We start from the raw sequence: 14,501 nt of genomic DNA on the forward strand, positions 1-14,501 counted from the left end.
TTTTATGTTGGGATGAAACTTCGGTTTCAAGCACTTGATTTATTTAAGTCCTGCAAAACCTCAAACTGTTCCTTGTAGCGGGAACAGCACTGATTTACCAGATTGGTGTTCAGATGTAGAAAATTGTACTTTGAGGGCAGGTTTATTACTTCTAGTTTAGACTATGGGGGGGATTACTCTGCTGGGAATGTTTAAAAGTTTGAAGAATTAGGTAGAGAAATGCAATTTTATGTAAGGGGAATTAAGACTAAGGGAACATAAACCATTCAAGAGTAATTTTTAGAGTATAGAAGAAATCTATTCCCTATACACTGACTATTGTGACAAGTGGGATATTTCCAAATGGAAATAGATATTTGGGTCAACATAAGAAATGTCCTAGAGCAATGTCGGGTCTGTTGGGGTGCAGGTCAACCAAGAGGCAACTGAAAGCTGAAGCAAATATAGGGGGCTAATTGGCCAATCTCTGTTCCTTGTCTGGACATTATCTGGACAGTTCATCCCATTAATAGATCTGGCAAGAGAATACACACACTGTGAAAAGTGATTAGTGAAAATGTATAAACTTCTGGGATAATTTTTTGACATATTATGAAGCTTACTGAATGAATTAGAATGATTTTTTAAAAAATTATGCATTTAGTTTGATATTGAAACCTATAACCTCATTGGTAGGTGAGAAAACAATTGAATTTTCTCTTTAGTTTGTTGCCTGCATAAATATCCAAATGTAAAGATTTTGTGTGTGAAATTATTAACTAACCATTATATATGCCTAGATTTTTTTACGTTGAATATTTTATTTTGAGAATTTTCAGTCAACCTGCAGTCAAAATGAAGAATAATCAAAAAGAAAAATATCAATAATATTAACAAAATAATACAAATATCGATCCGCATGTTGATATTAAAGTGAGAAAAAGGTCGACGTGTGATTCAATTATTATAAAGAAAAAATATTACAATAATACTACAAAAATGCAAATTCAATGTCCACGTTGAACCAAAGGGAGAAAAGGATAATAGAAAAACAAACCTTCCTACCCCCAAGAAAAGAAGAAAATAAGAAAAATGTTTCAGACATTTTCAGAAAATCATGTTCAATTGTTATGGAAGTCCTCCAGAAACAAAATTTGTCTTTTAATTTAAAATTCAGAAGCCATTCATTTAGCTAACCAATACCAAGTGTTTATCTCTGCAGTAGGGAAGCTATCAGGCAAAGCAGCTGTATTTAATTACCTATCACAATTAAATTCTGTTGTCAATTACGAATAAAATGCTCACAGGCAAACATTTCAAAGTAAATCAAATTAAAGTAAAAACAAATGGCAAGTTCTTCCTTGTACCCCATCTCTTACTGTTTAATTTTTATCAATATCTCAGATTTTCTAAATTTTTCTATGCTTCAAAATTTCTTTCAGAGAACATGCTTTCTCCAACTGTCCTTCCCCTCCCATTCTCCCTACTTAGTGGAGGCCACTTTCTGCTTTGATATCGCATAGTTAACTTCTAATTGTTACTTTTTTGGATCTTTCTGCATTGGGGTAGATTGTTGATATCTCCTACCATTTTGTCCATGTGTGAAGAAATCATTTTTAACTGGTTCATATAAATTGCTGAAGGAACAGTGGGTCAAGCATCTGCAGAAGCAAAAACAGCCAATATTTTTGATCATGACCCGCATTAAGACAGAGCATAGAGAGATGATAGCCAGAATAATGAAGTGAGAGGGAAGGGTTGGTAGTTGATTAACAGGAATCCAGGTTAGGAGAGGGATTTGGGTAGATGGAGCCAGTTTGGAGAGAGGAGAGAGTTTTAACATTGAAGCTGGTGGATATTGTGGAACCAAATAAGAGAGGGATGGTGGGTAGATGAAACCACATTGAGAAGGGAAGAGGTAGGCTAGATCAAAGCAGAAGAAACCAAGTAGATAGATGTTTGGGTGATTGGCAGATGGAACGGGGGCGGGGGGGGGGGTGGAAATGAGGTATAAAGTTTACAAATCAAGGTAATAGAGAGGAGGAGAAGGTAATGAAAGTGAACAAAAGGAGAGACAATTCGGGTGGACTGCTAGGTTTGGGAGATTGACAAATTCATTGTTCATACCATTGGGTTTAAGTTTATGCAAATAGAATATGAGATAGTGAGACAGTATGATTCAAATAATTTGCCATATTTTAATAAACACATCATATAATGTTAGAAAGAATGTCATCTTTTCCAGGTGGTCACAACTTTGCATTTCCATATTCCAGTGAGTAATAAGTTGGGGAATCTGACTTTCACGTAACTGCTATACATCTCCTGACGACCGCTAGTGCAATCCTTATGAACTGTATTTGATATTTTGATAGTTTTGTGCCAATAACCATAAGATTGCTCAATTAAGACAGTTCTGGTTCCAATGGAAAATCCACTTCTATAATTTTGTCCAAATTTCTGCCAAGTCATACCAAAAGGATCTTACTTCACACATAGCCAGGTAGAATGTATTAATGCTCCAACCTCTATACCACACCTAGAACTCCAGAATTTATGATTTTAAACTGTGTAATTTTTGCGGCGTAAGGCATAATTGGTGCATAAAATTGTATTGTACCAATCTATATCTGACATTAATGATGTCATATTATCAGAGCACAGATTTGACCAATATTGCTCTTGAATCCTTTTCCCTATGTCCGACTCCTATCTTTCCCTCGATTTGTGCAAGCCTGGTTTTGAGCTATTACTCTGTAATAGGAAATACATCTTAGATATAAATTTACTTGTGATCCCCTTTCGAAGAAGAGCCTCCATGGCAGGGTCATGGATGGTCCTAAACTATCTCTTCAAAAAGATCTTAATTGAAGAAAGTTCTATTTAACAAATCCTATCTATTTGTTTGCTGTTCAAATGTCATAAATTGTCCTTGTTCATAACGATCCTTGATTCACTTGATTCTTTTATGGTGCCAAGTGCCCAGCATTTTATTTCCTAATGTCATTGGTATTAACCCATTTTGATGCAAGGGTGTTTTTGAAGATAACTGCATTTTTAGACCTATATATTTATTCATTTGTTGCTATATCCAAATTATATTTTAGAATGGGGTTATCTGTCTTTTCAGATAATAATTTAATATTCCATTTGAAAATGAAAACCGCAAACTTCTCACCCATGTTTAGACCATTTGAGCCCAATCAGGAATATTCCCTCCCTCAAAAAAAAAGTTATAAATTTCGATTGGGCAGCCAAATAATATTTAAAAAAAAACCTGTTAATAGTAGTCTACCCAATGAATAATCCCAAGATTTAGTGTTTATAAACAAACTTGAAAGCCTAATTTGTGTGATCTTCAATTTCAGATTAACAACTTGCTATGATGGAATGTGAACCAATTTACCATATTTAGGAACAGTGTATAAAACTGGGGTGGAAATGGCTACTACACACTGCTGGTTATTTTCACTAATGATGAACCAGACACTCCTAGTCCTGTTAGCTACATTCATCAATTCAATGATTTTGTGAATGGGGTTGATGCCTATTTTAGAATTTAGCCTGTGCTATAATTAAAGAGCATCACTGCTGGTAGGAGGTATTATTTTGCTTGTTAATAAAAATATAAGTATGTAATTACTGCAATGAAGAAACTGTACATGAATCAATAATGAAAGGTTGATAAATGGAAGAATCCAAATTGTTTATCATCTACTACCTTTTTGCAGAGTCCAGTATGCTTCATTTAAATGTGCTGATTTACATGTAATTTTTTTCTGCTTGCATTCAGTATTAAAGGTATTCTGTGCTCTTTTGCCTCAAGTGCATTTAAAAGTCGTCTTCAGATAATGTGGATGTCTGATCATGTTAACATTTATGGAGTTGGTGTTCCAGTTTAGAGATACTGAGAAGTGCAAAGGAAGCAGCTCATTAATTCTGCCTGTGTTTACATAAGCATGTACTGTTCTTTAGTATACTTTTTCATGTTCCAGCACATTTCCTATTATTCATTTTTTTAATGAAGGGAGAGACTAATCTGAGTGCCTTCATCCTTGAACAAGCAGTATTTGCTGTGCTAGCCAGGGTGCTTCATTTCCCACTGCTCTCTAGCCTCTTAGGGAATCTCACCACATTCATCTTTGGGTGATTTCTTTGCTATGAGATTGCCAGAAAAGGGCGGGAATTTGTGTCGTGTTCCTGGCAGAGGGTGGAATAATGGAGAAAGCAGCAGTTTGCACTGGCAACCTGGTAATGCAATGGTTACAGTAATGCAACAAAAAAAAATGCAATAATGACATCTCAGCATTGATTCATTGGGTGTTTTCATACCTGGGAAAGCATCCCGAGCTCCAATTGAAATATAAACAAATAATATTTAAAAAATCTTTTTTTAGAAGATTAATTTTGGATATTCATTTGAACCATCTAACTACCCTGGATCATTTAGGTCAAGGGTGGCCAAACTTCTTTAGTTGTGAGGCCACATACAAAAAAAATGAGTCATTGGCCAAACAATATTAAGCCTGGGAGTTTTCAACCAGTTACACTGCAAAAAAAAGTGTTTTAAGACCAGAAAACACCTCTGCCATTGAAAATTAATTTCAAAATAATGATTTGACATTACTGAACAGTTTTAACTATTGACATTACAGTGTATAGATGTGCTCACTTATATTTCAATAGACATTTCTGTATCTACTGCTCTTAAATTTAATTTAAATGAAAAGAATAAAACATAGTACAACTCTCATTCAAAAAGCAGTGCAAACTAAATAGCTGGGTGCAAAATAAGAACAGGAGAAAAGACCAAGAAAGGACAAGGTAGTCTCCAACATTCCTCCTCAACTCTCGGTGATTACAGTTCATGGCCCAAGTGTCTACCTTAATGATTACGATGCCGTGTGTAAATCCTTAGTGGGCCTATTAAAGATAGGCAATTAAAGTTAACAAATTTCTTTCAAGTCAAACACACTTCTACTTTAATGGAAAAGTATTCATTTTTTTCCACTGTCTGAAATTTTCCATCTTTTCTGTTAGGCCATGATCAAGCAACTGAAGTAAATGTTTTTAAAACTGAAGTAAGCATTTTCACTGAGTAACTTTTGAATTATTGATCTAGTAGTTGTTCAAAATGGTAGCAACATCTAGTGTTGAAACTAAGTGCAATGTATGTACAGTGCAGTTTATTGTCAGAGACTATGTTCTAATGGGCCTGTTGTGGGTTATATTTTATATTATATATAAATAAAAGAAATGGGGGGGGGGGTTTGGTATAGGTCACTTCACAAACAGATACTTACACTTCACATCTCATTTGAAATGCAAGAGCTATGCATAAGCAGAGACTTCATGTCCTTAGTGACTTTACAGAAACTTTGAAGAATGCCTATGGAGACTTCACAAGTAGGCGTTAATTGGACTGATGTTGTTGAATAAATGGACTATTGTCTTTAGCAACAGATATCCAAGCTCAGAAACTGATTCCGGTGCCAGCAATCTGTCCGGTTGCAGTTTGCTGGTTCAAGAGGCATCATGTGGTTTTGCAAACAGAGAGAAAAAATAAGTGATTCTTTGGAGAGAGAGAGAGAGAGAGGGGTGGGGGGGGAGAACTGAATTCTACAGTGGCTTTTGAGGCTGCAACATATCAAACTGGCAGGCTTGTTGAAGCACCATTTTGAAGAGGGGTTCTGAGTTCAGCCTGTTGAAAACCCTTGTAGTCCTTTCAAGAGGAAATGGCTGGCTAGAAAGTTTCACCTGAAATATGGGAAACGAGAGGAACTCTGTGGTGACCTGGAACAAGAGGCTATAATTCGGAAAACCCATGATAGGGCACATTTCTTCAGCAAGACACTGATGTGGCTGATCGGATGAAATAAGTTTGTGTGTGTCCAACGAGCAACAAATCTCTCTCTGAAACCGTCCTGAGTGGTAGCCATTTACCATTAAACACCAGAGCCTGGTGAAAATTCATAAATGTTAAATTCTGTGCACAGTATAAGAATTGCTTGATACTTGTGAACTTGGAGAAGTGAATGATTGGACTATTAAAGGAAAGAACTTTCCTGAACATATTCACATTACATACTATGTGCTTAGAATTAGAAGGGAGTTAAGTTAATAGTAATAAGTTGAAATTTGATCCTGTTTTTATGTTTAAAGAAAATTCAGAGCAACTTTTGTTTAAGTAACCATTTGTCTTGGTGAATTTCTATTGCTGCTGTGTTTTGGAGTCCTCTGGCCTTGTAACAGGCCATATTCCATTTTATTTTTAAAATTCATTCTGGGCTACTTAAAAATGGGCAACACTGCAGTTAGCCCAAGGGCTGTAATTTGACCATTCCTGAAATAGTTGTTGAGTCTGGATGGGATAGAAGTTTATATGTATTGTACTTTTTCCATCATCTTTTGTTTAAAAAGCTGAATGGAAGTTGCATTACTATGTGAATAACATTGACTTCAATGCTATTTTCATGTAGACCTGTGAAAATAGCCATCTGTCTGATGTAAGCTTCGTGCGAAAAAAGTTATACTGCATATTAGCCCATGAGGTTTTGGTTATGAAACGTAACATTTAACTGATTATAAACTAGTCTGTTGATGACAGAATTTCATAATCAAAAATAAGATGCATTTTCATTGTTTTGACAACATATTTGCTGCATGTAATAATTTTAGATAATTAGTGACATGAGCAAATTACATTAAGTAAGGGTAAGTACACCTGGTATGTTTGTTTCATTTAAATTTAACCCCCAAAATCTTGAGATTTTCCAGTTGCTTGATCCACCTGTTGTTTCTCAGAATGAAGCAATATAAATGTTACAACTGAATTTATCCCAGGGGAAGTGTGTGTTACTACTTAAAGTTGGAATGTTTTACAATATGTGGGTAGGTTGTGTGGCCGACTGCAAGGATTGCTTTTAAACAATTCCCTTCAACATTTAAAAAAAAATCAAGTTCATGCTTTTGTTTAAGCAAATATTCTGTTTCCAATTTGGAGTACTCAAATTATTTTAATACCTGAAAATACTTGGATCTGATTTTTGCCTTAATGGTTTTGGGCTAAATCACAATCTTGAGATGCTTGATGGATTTAAATAAGTGCAAACTTAGATTTGTGGAAATAATTAAAAATTGAAGCATTTTATCACTTGCCTTTATTGTTAGGTGTTAAATTATTGAAAGCATGCTGGAAATGAGCATTAAACTCTTCATAAAATAAAACTTTTGTCATTCTGCAAGAAAAGTGAATTATATAGCAACAATGGCCTATTGATTGTAAAATATAATGCAAGATACCAGACAGTGAATTGCAGCTTTAGAAACTTGCAACTTGCTTCCCATTTCTTTTTCTCTTAGAAGAGATAAATTGTGTGAGGATTCAGGGTCATTGTTGCAGTCTTCCTCTTGAAAACAAGTGCACATTCCTCACATTTGTCTGCTGTCAGTGTACTTTCCAAAAATGGAGCTAAGGCACCTCAAAGATTAGTTGCCTTGTTCTTTTGAAGTTCAAATTTTTTGTTAGTACTGTAAATATTTGACATCACATACACCTGGTTTTTTTTTTCTTCAAGCCAGGCATTGACTGCAGGAAAAATAATCTCAGTTGTATGTGATGTCATGTATGTACTCTGACAATAAATCTGAAATCTAAATTCTGTAAACTGTACTTGAGAAAAAGGCAGAGAAATGTAAACCAACTGCATATACAGAAAATAAATACTCAGCAATAAATAATGAGCAAAGAATGAGTCCTTAAATGAGTTAGAATAAGAATTTATTTTCACGAGCAAGTCATGAAATTCTGTGTTTTGCGGCAGATTCATAGTGGAAACCATCTTACAAAATAAATATAAAAAAAATTATAAAAATAATAGTGCACGAAAAGTAAATTCAATGATTATTCAGGAATCTGATGTCAGCGGGGAAGAAGCTGTCCATGTGCTGTTGATTGCTTGTCTTTAGGCTCCTGTACCTTTACCCCAATGGTAGCAGAGTGAAGAGAGGGTGGCCTGAGTGGTTGGGGCCTTTGAGAATAAAGGCTGATTTTTTTTTTAAAGACTGCCTCATGTAGATGTCCTTGATGGAGTGGTCTGTTGTCTGTGATGTTGCAGACTGAGTTAACAACCCACTGGAATTTATTCTTGTCCTGAGAGTTGATGCCTCCATTCCCAGGCTGTGATGCAACCAGCTAGAATTCTCTCCATGATACACCCATAGAAGTTTGAGAGTCTTCGGTGACGTACCGAATCTCCTCAAGCACCTCACAAAGTATAGCCGCTGGCAAGCCGCCTTCCTGATTGTATACGAGTATGTTTAGGAGTCTGATGGTTGAGGAGTAGCAACTGTTCTTGAACCTGGAGGTATGACTCCTGTGGCACCTATGGCTCTTTCCTGATGGCAGCAGCAAGAGCAGATCGTGCCCTCTGGTGGTGTGGAGTCTTGGTGAGTGTTGCTGTTCTCTGATGGCAGTGTACCATGTAGATTTTATCAATGTGGGGAGATTTTTGCCTGTGATGTACTGGGCTGTGTCCACTACCTTTTGCAGGGCTTTCTGCTTAGAGGTATTTGTGCCCCCATACCAGGGCATGATGCAGCGGGTCAGCACACTTTTCACGACACATCTGTAGAAGTTCACTAAGGTATCTGATGACCTGCTGAACCTCTGAAAATTCCTGAGGAAGTAGAGGGCCTGATGGGCTTTCTTCACTATGACATTAGTATGATGGGTCCGGGAAAGGTTCTGAGGTAGTGACTCCCAAGAATTTAAATTTGCTCATCCACTCCACCTCTGATTTGCCAGCGCTCACTGGATCGTACCCTTGGTTTTCTCTTCCTGAAGTCTAAAATTAGGTCCTTGGTCTTTCTCATTATCTGTATGCATTCTCTATGGGAGTTTGGCAATTTTAATCCAAAAACATCTGAGATTGTTTTTATTTTGTTCCGTTTGCAATGTAACTAATTTAACATGTGTTTGTGGTTTCTATAATTCTGTCTTACAAAGTGTTGTCTTAATCTACGACAGAAAATCTCTTATTTAGTTTTGGATTTTACTTCTATGGAACATGTATTTGGTGGTTTTCTGTAAGATTTTAATGGAAGTAAAGAGAACCGCATGTTATGGGAGCAACGGATGTGGCGTTCCTAGAAAACTGGCCACGTCTCATTATCTGCACCTAGTCAAGCCATACAAATTTTAAAAAACTTTTATTTACTTTTTTCCCCCCCACAAATTCTGTGAGCAAATTTTATTTTGATCTCAAATTTTTGGTTAGTGATTTTTGAATTGTGTAAAAGTGAATTTCCATAACTCAGGGCTATAATTGGGATCATCTCCATTCACTTGCGTAATAAATAGGAATAGATTTTGGTAGTCCTCTGAATCTGACCTTCCTCCCAAAATGTATTTGTCAGTGCTGTGTTTGGGTGGGTGGGGTAAATTATTGTGAAGATGGAGTTAGCAAAATTAAATGGTTTACTTTTATTTAAACTGAATCCACTCATGGACAAGAATTGAATTCTGACAACTGCTGTTGGAATATGAGATACTGTATTGTATTTTCTGCATTGAGCATTTTAATTTATGGCCATGAAACTGTTTATCATGTTTGAGAATGTAACTATGCAACAAGCTATCATGACAGGTGTAGAAGGATTTGTCAAAACAAGTACAGTTTTAGTCTTTGTAATCCCAACTGTTTTTTAAACAATACTTTCATATTTGAAGACCCGTTTGATTATATTAAAGCCTTTGAAATAACCTCTGTCAGATATTAACATGCAAGACCAGAAGCGATCTTTCCAGTGATTGGATTTCAAAGTAGACCTTACATTATCATGAAAAGTAATGTTAGTACAGAAATAAGAAAATTATGCATTACCTATATTTCTAAGAAATTAATGTAAATGCATATGCCATTATTACTGGAAAAGAAAAGCAAAATTTGCAGTAAATATTCCTTGGGTCAGATAGCAGCGACAGAGAATAAACAGTTAATGGGTTGGGCCAATGACATTTTGCCAGTTCCAATGGAAGTTTGTTGTTGTAGTTCATTATCGGAATGCACATATACAACCAAACAGCATTTCTTTGGACCTCAGTGCACGCACAAACATTATATACAGCACAAAATAATCAGGTGTATACATAAAATACAATACAAAATAAATGTATAAATATTTTATGAATAATTTATTCATTTATTTATTTTAATTACTACACTGTAGAAGCTGATTCCAGCCCTTTAAATTAACCTGCAACCCTGCACGTTTTGGAGGATTGGAGGAAACTGGAGCACCTGGAGAAAACTAATGCAGACACAGGGAGAAAGTACAAATTCATTCCAGGCAGTGCTGATTTGAACCCAGGTCACTGGCTCTGTAATTAGCATCACACCAACTGTGCTGTCCATCTCTTTCATGAGAGACACAAGGTTGCAGGATACTTTTCATGAATCTCTCTGTCTGTGTGAAGAAGCTATTTCCTAGTCCGACAGCCCTGATTTTGATGCTCCTATGCTTCCTTCCTGACTGTAGTAGATCAAAGATCCTGTGTGTGATTAATGGTAGGGATTCTCCATGCAGTAATTCTTTGATCCCTTTTTAAGCGTGTCCCAATGAATGTTGTCATTAGAGAAGTGATCTTCATGACTGTTTTAATGGCCCTCTGTATTGACTTAAGGGTCTGATGCTTTGCAGCTACCATACCACTCAATGTTGCAGCCAGAGAGGGCACTCTTAATGTAAAATGAGGGTCCTGTAAAATGTTGTCAAGATGAGAGCAAGTAGCCTTGCCCTCAAACTGTAGGTGCTGCTGTGCCTTCCTGATTAGAAATATTAAAGAACAGCTTAAAGTACTTAGTTTAAATACATGTTTAAACATTGGAAAATTTACTTGGACTATACAATTAACAAAAATATTCTGTGGGTCCAGCACTCTAAATATCTGGTTCTCTGTTTTTGAATATGCATGTTTGTGCTATGGCCAGGGACTCCCTGCAGAAAGGATTGTTAGATGCATTCCATCTCATTTGTGACTGTATTGCAGTGCAGATGTCAGAAGTGAATTGATCTCAACTTTGCAGCTAGCTGATGAACTATCAACTGAGGAGTGACACTTTCTGGAGTTAGATGCTTCCTTGCCTGAATCTTCACAGAACTTTGTTTTACTTTTGATTTTCACTATGTCGTATTTAACTTTAATCATGTGTATAGAATAAAAAAAATCTAAAGTGAAGAAAAGTTGCCATTATTTAATGAGATCAGTTCAAACAATTTGAACAGAAGTTTGCAAAATTTAGTCATTTGATGATATTGACAAAAGCTCTGAAACTTGATTATGTAACATGAAATTAGAAATAAATGGAAAATAAATCAAAATAAATTTTAGATCAGCCATGATCGTATTGAATGGCGGAGCAGGCTCGATGGGCCATTTTTGGCCTACTCCTGTTCCTACTTCCTATGTTCCTAATTTTTTGGGAGACTTGCAAAAATGGTAGGTCCATTGAAGTGATTCATAAGCAACTGTTTTTATCCTAAGGAAGATCTGATGGGGTTGAGGAGGTGAATCCCAATGATTTTGAACATGCAACTTCATTCCATCCTTGGGTGAATCTATCATGAACGTTGCTTTATTTTGTTTGGCAAGATGGGAGAAGTATGACTACAGTATTATGCTGTTTACATCCGGTACTGCACGGATGGCAGTCTCTTCAATCTGAGGCGCCTGCAAGCTCACACCAAGACACAAGAGCAACTTGTCCCTGAACTACTCTTTGCAGACGATGCCGCTTTAGTTGCCCATTCAGAGCCAGCTCTTCAGCGCTTGACGTCCTGTTTTGCGGAAACTGCCAAAATGTTTGGCCTAGAAGTCAGCCTGAAGAAAACTGAGGTCCTCCATCAGTCAGCTCCCCACCATGACTACCAGCCTCCCCACATCTCCATCGGGCACACAAAACTCAAAACGGTCAACCAGTTTACCTATCTCGGCTGCACCATTTCATCAGATGCAAGGATCGACAACGAGATAGACAACAGACTCGCCAAGGCAAATAGCGCCTTTGGAAGACTACACAAAAGAGTCTGGAAAAACAACCAACTGAAAAACCTCCCAAAGATTAGGGTATACAGAGCCATTGTCATATCCACACTCCTGTTCGGCTCCGAATCATGGGTCCTCTACCGGCATCACCTACGGCTCCTAGAACGCTTCCACCAGCGTTGGCTCCGCTCCATCCTCAACATTCATTGGAGCGACTTCATCCCTAACATCGAAGTACTCGAGATGGCAGAGGCCGACAGCATCGAATCCACGCTGCTGAAGATCCAACTGCGCTGGGTAGGTCACGTCTCCAGAACGGAGGACCATCGCCTTCCCAAGATCGTGTTATATGGCGAGCTCTCCACTGACTACCGTGACAGAGTTGCACCAAAGAAGAGGTACAAGGACTGCCTAAAGCAATCTCTTGGTGCCTGCCCCATTGACCACTGCCAGTGGGCTGATCTCGCCTCAAACCATGCATCTTGGCGCCTCACCGTTCGGCGGGCAGCAACCTCCTTTGAAGAAGACTGCAGAGCCCAACTCACTGACAAAAGACAAAGGAGGAAAAACCCAACACCCAACCCCAACCCACCAATTTTCCCCTGCAACCGCTGCAACCGTGTTTGCCTGTCCCGCATCGGACTTGTCAGCCACAAACGAGCCTGCAGTTGACGTGGACATTTACCCCTCCATAAATCTTCGTCCGCGAAGCCAAGCCAAAGAGAAGAATTAATTTTGTGATAGGAAGGCTGATTTGAAAATAAGATAATTTCCTCACTGGGGTTATGTGATCTGAGTCTGTATTCTCAGACTGGTGTTTTTGAAATCTCAGGGAAAAAATAGTTGCAGACTTGTTGAGCTATGACAATTTTTGTATTTTTAGTTGTGTGGTTATTATTGTAGGATTAGATTTTTTTTATTGGGAGGTATTTTTGTTTGCAATTGTGCAAGTGCTCAAATAGAAATGTTTGGAATAAGTCAAAGGTTTTCAACAATGGTTAATGGTTTAAATTTACATTCAAATATATAAAGTAATTTGTAATTGAGGTCCACATGAACAGGGTTTGGTTACTTTTAAAACATTTCTTTGGTGTCCATGTCTGAGTTTTTGAAGCCAATGGTTGTCTTTTTTTTTTGCAGAGACCAAAGCTATTTCAGAATTCTTCCATTTCTGATCCATGTTATTGAAACACAATCTTGCATGTTTAACTATTTTTGGAATGAAGAATTAAATGATCATTTTGAAAAAGAATAAGAATTTTGATTTGACTGGATTTTCACCAAACAGCACCAAATCATGTGAACTGCTGTGAAATTTATCATTGTTGAATTGAGAATCATGGCTTGGAAAGTATTAAGCTACTGTAAAATAGAGACAGGGTTCCCTCGACAGTAAGAGAACAAAGCACAAATTCTGAAAATATTTATTCATGTTTATACGAGCTTGAATGTACCATATGACAATTTGCAATTGTGTGGATGCAGACAGCTACATATCTTGTAGAAGTGCTGTGATGCCTAGGCCATGTAAATTTTAAGCTTAGTGTTTTTAATTTCTCCTGCAAGTTCTGGTTTAAGTCATTGACTCTGTACATGAAAACTTGGTGCTGTTTTTAACACACTTCTCCAGGTGTAACTGGAATGCTGTAGCTTAAATAACATTGTATGTTATTTTTGTCTTTAAGCTTTAAGATATCCAATTATCTCATACATTTTACCAATAAATAGCAAAATAGTTTCACGCAATAGTGGCATACATAAGTTGTTTCCCATCATTTCTTTTTGCAGAAATACTTGTTAAGCAGAACAATCTACAACCTGGGTAGAGCACAACCCAACAGCATGAACGCTAATTGTCCAGTTTCAGGTAGCCTGCACCCTCTTAATTCCCTCTCCCCTTCTGATTCACTCGGGTCTTTTTGCACACTCCCTTCTTTGAAAACTAGCCCCTCCCTGCTCTGTGTTCCCTTCTGCAACTGGATTCATCAGACTTCTCCCACTGGTTCCTTTATCCCTTCCCTCTTCCCCCTTAATGTTCTGATTTTCCCACATTCCTCTCTTGCATGATTCTACTTATCACTTTCATTATCTGCAGCCCCTTGTCTCCACTCATCACTTCCCAGTTTCTGTCACTATCTCCAGCCTTCCCTCCTTCAACTGGTTCTACCTCCCCAGCAATCCTTTCTCAGTTCTACCTATTTTGCTTGCCAGCTTTTGCCTCGCCACTCCCTGTCAACTCTTTATGCTGGTAATCTCCCCTTTGCACTCTCTATTGTGATGCATAGTCTCAACCGGAAATGTCAACTGTCCTTTTCCCTCTGTGGATGCTGCCTTATCCTCCAGCAGTTTGTTTTTTTGCTCCAGATTTCAGCATCTGCAGTCTCTTGAAAATCTATTAAATTTTAGATTTGAAATTTAGACATACAGCATGGTAACAGGCTCTTTCAGTCCACGAGCCTGTGCTGATCAATTACAC

The 14,501-nt window shown here is 37.4% G+C and overlaps 1 protein-coding gene across 9 annotated transcripts in view; it reads left to right on the top strand.

The window, feature by feature from the left end:
- The window catches only part of ppp2r5eb (protein phosphatase 2, regulatory subunit B', epsilon isoform b), a 175,724-nt gene that overhangs the window by 31,020 nt on the left and 130,203 nt on the right, over window positions 1-14,501 (top strand). The window contains exon 1 of one of the 9 annotated variants that reach the window (XM_069916248.1): window positions 13,873-13,892. The exons of the other annotated variants lie outside the window; for them this stretch is intronic. The gene's annotated coding sequence lies outside the window, so the exon portion shown is untranslated. Of the gene's footprint in view, window positions 1-13,872; window positions 13,893-14,501 lie in introns of those variants that run through there. 9 annotated transcript variants of the gene reach the window in all.

The sequence above is a fragment of the Narcine bancroftii genome, chromosome 2 (assembly GCF_036971445.1).
Source record: "Narcine bancroftii isolate sNarBan1 chromosome 2, sNarBan1.hap1, whole genome shotgun sequence".
NCBI lineage: Eukaryota > Metazoa > Chordata > Chondrichthyes > Torpediniformes > Narcinidae > Narcine > Narcine bancroftii.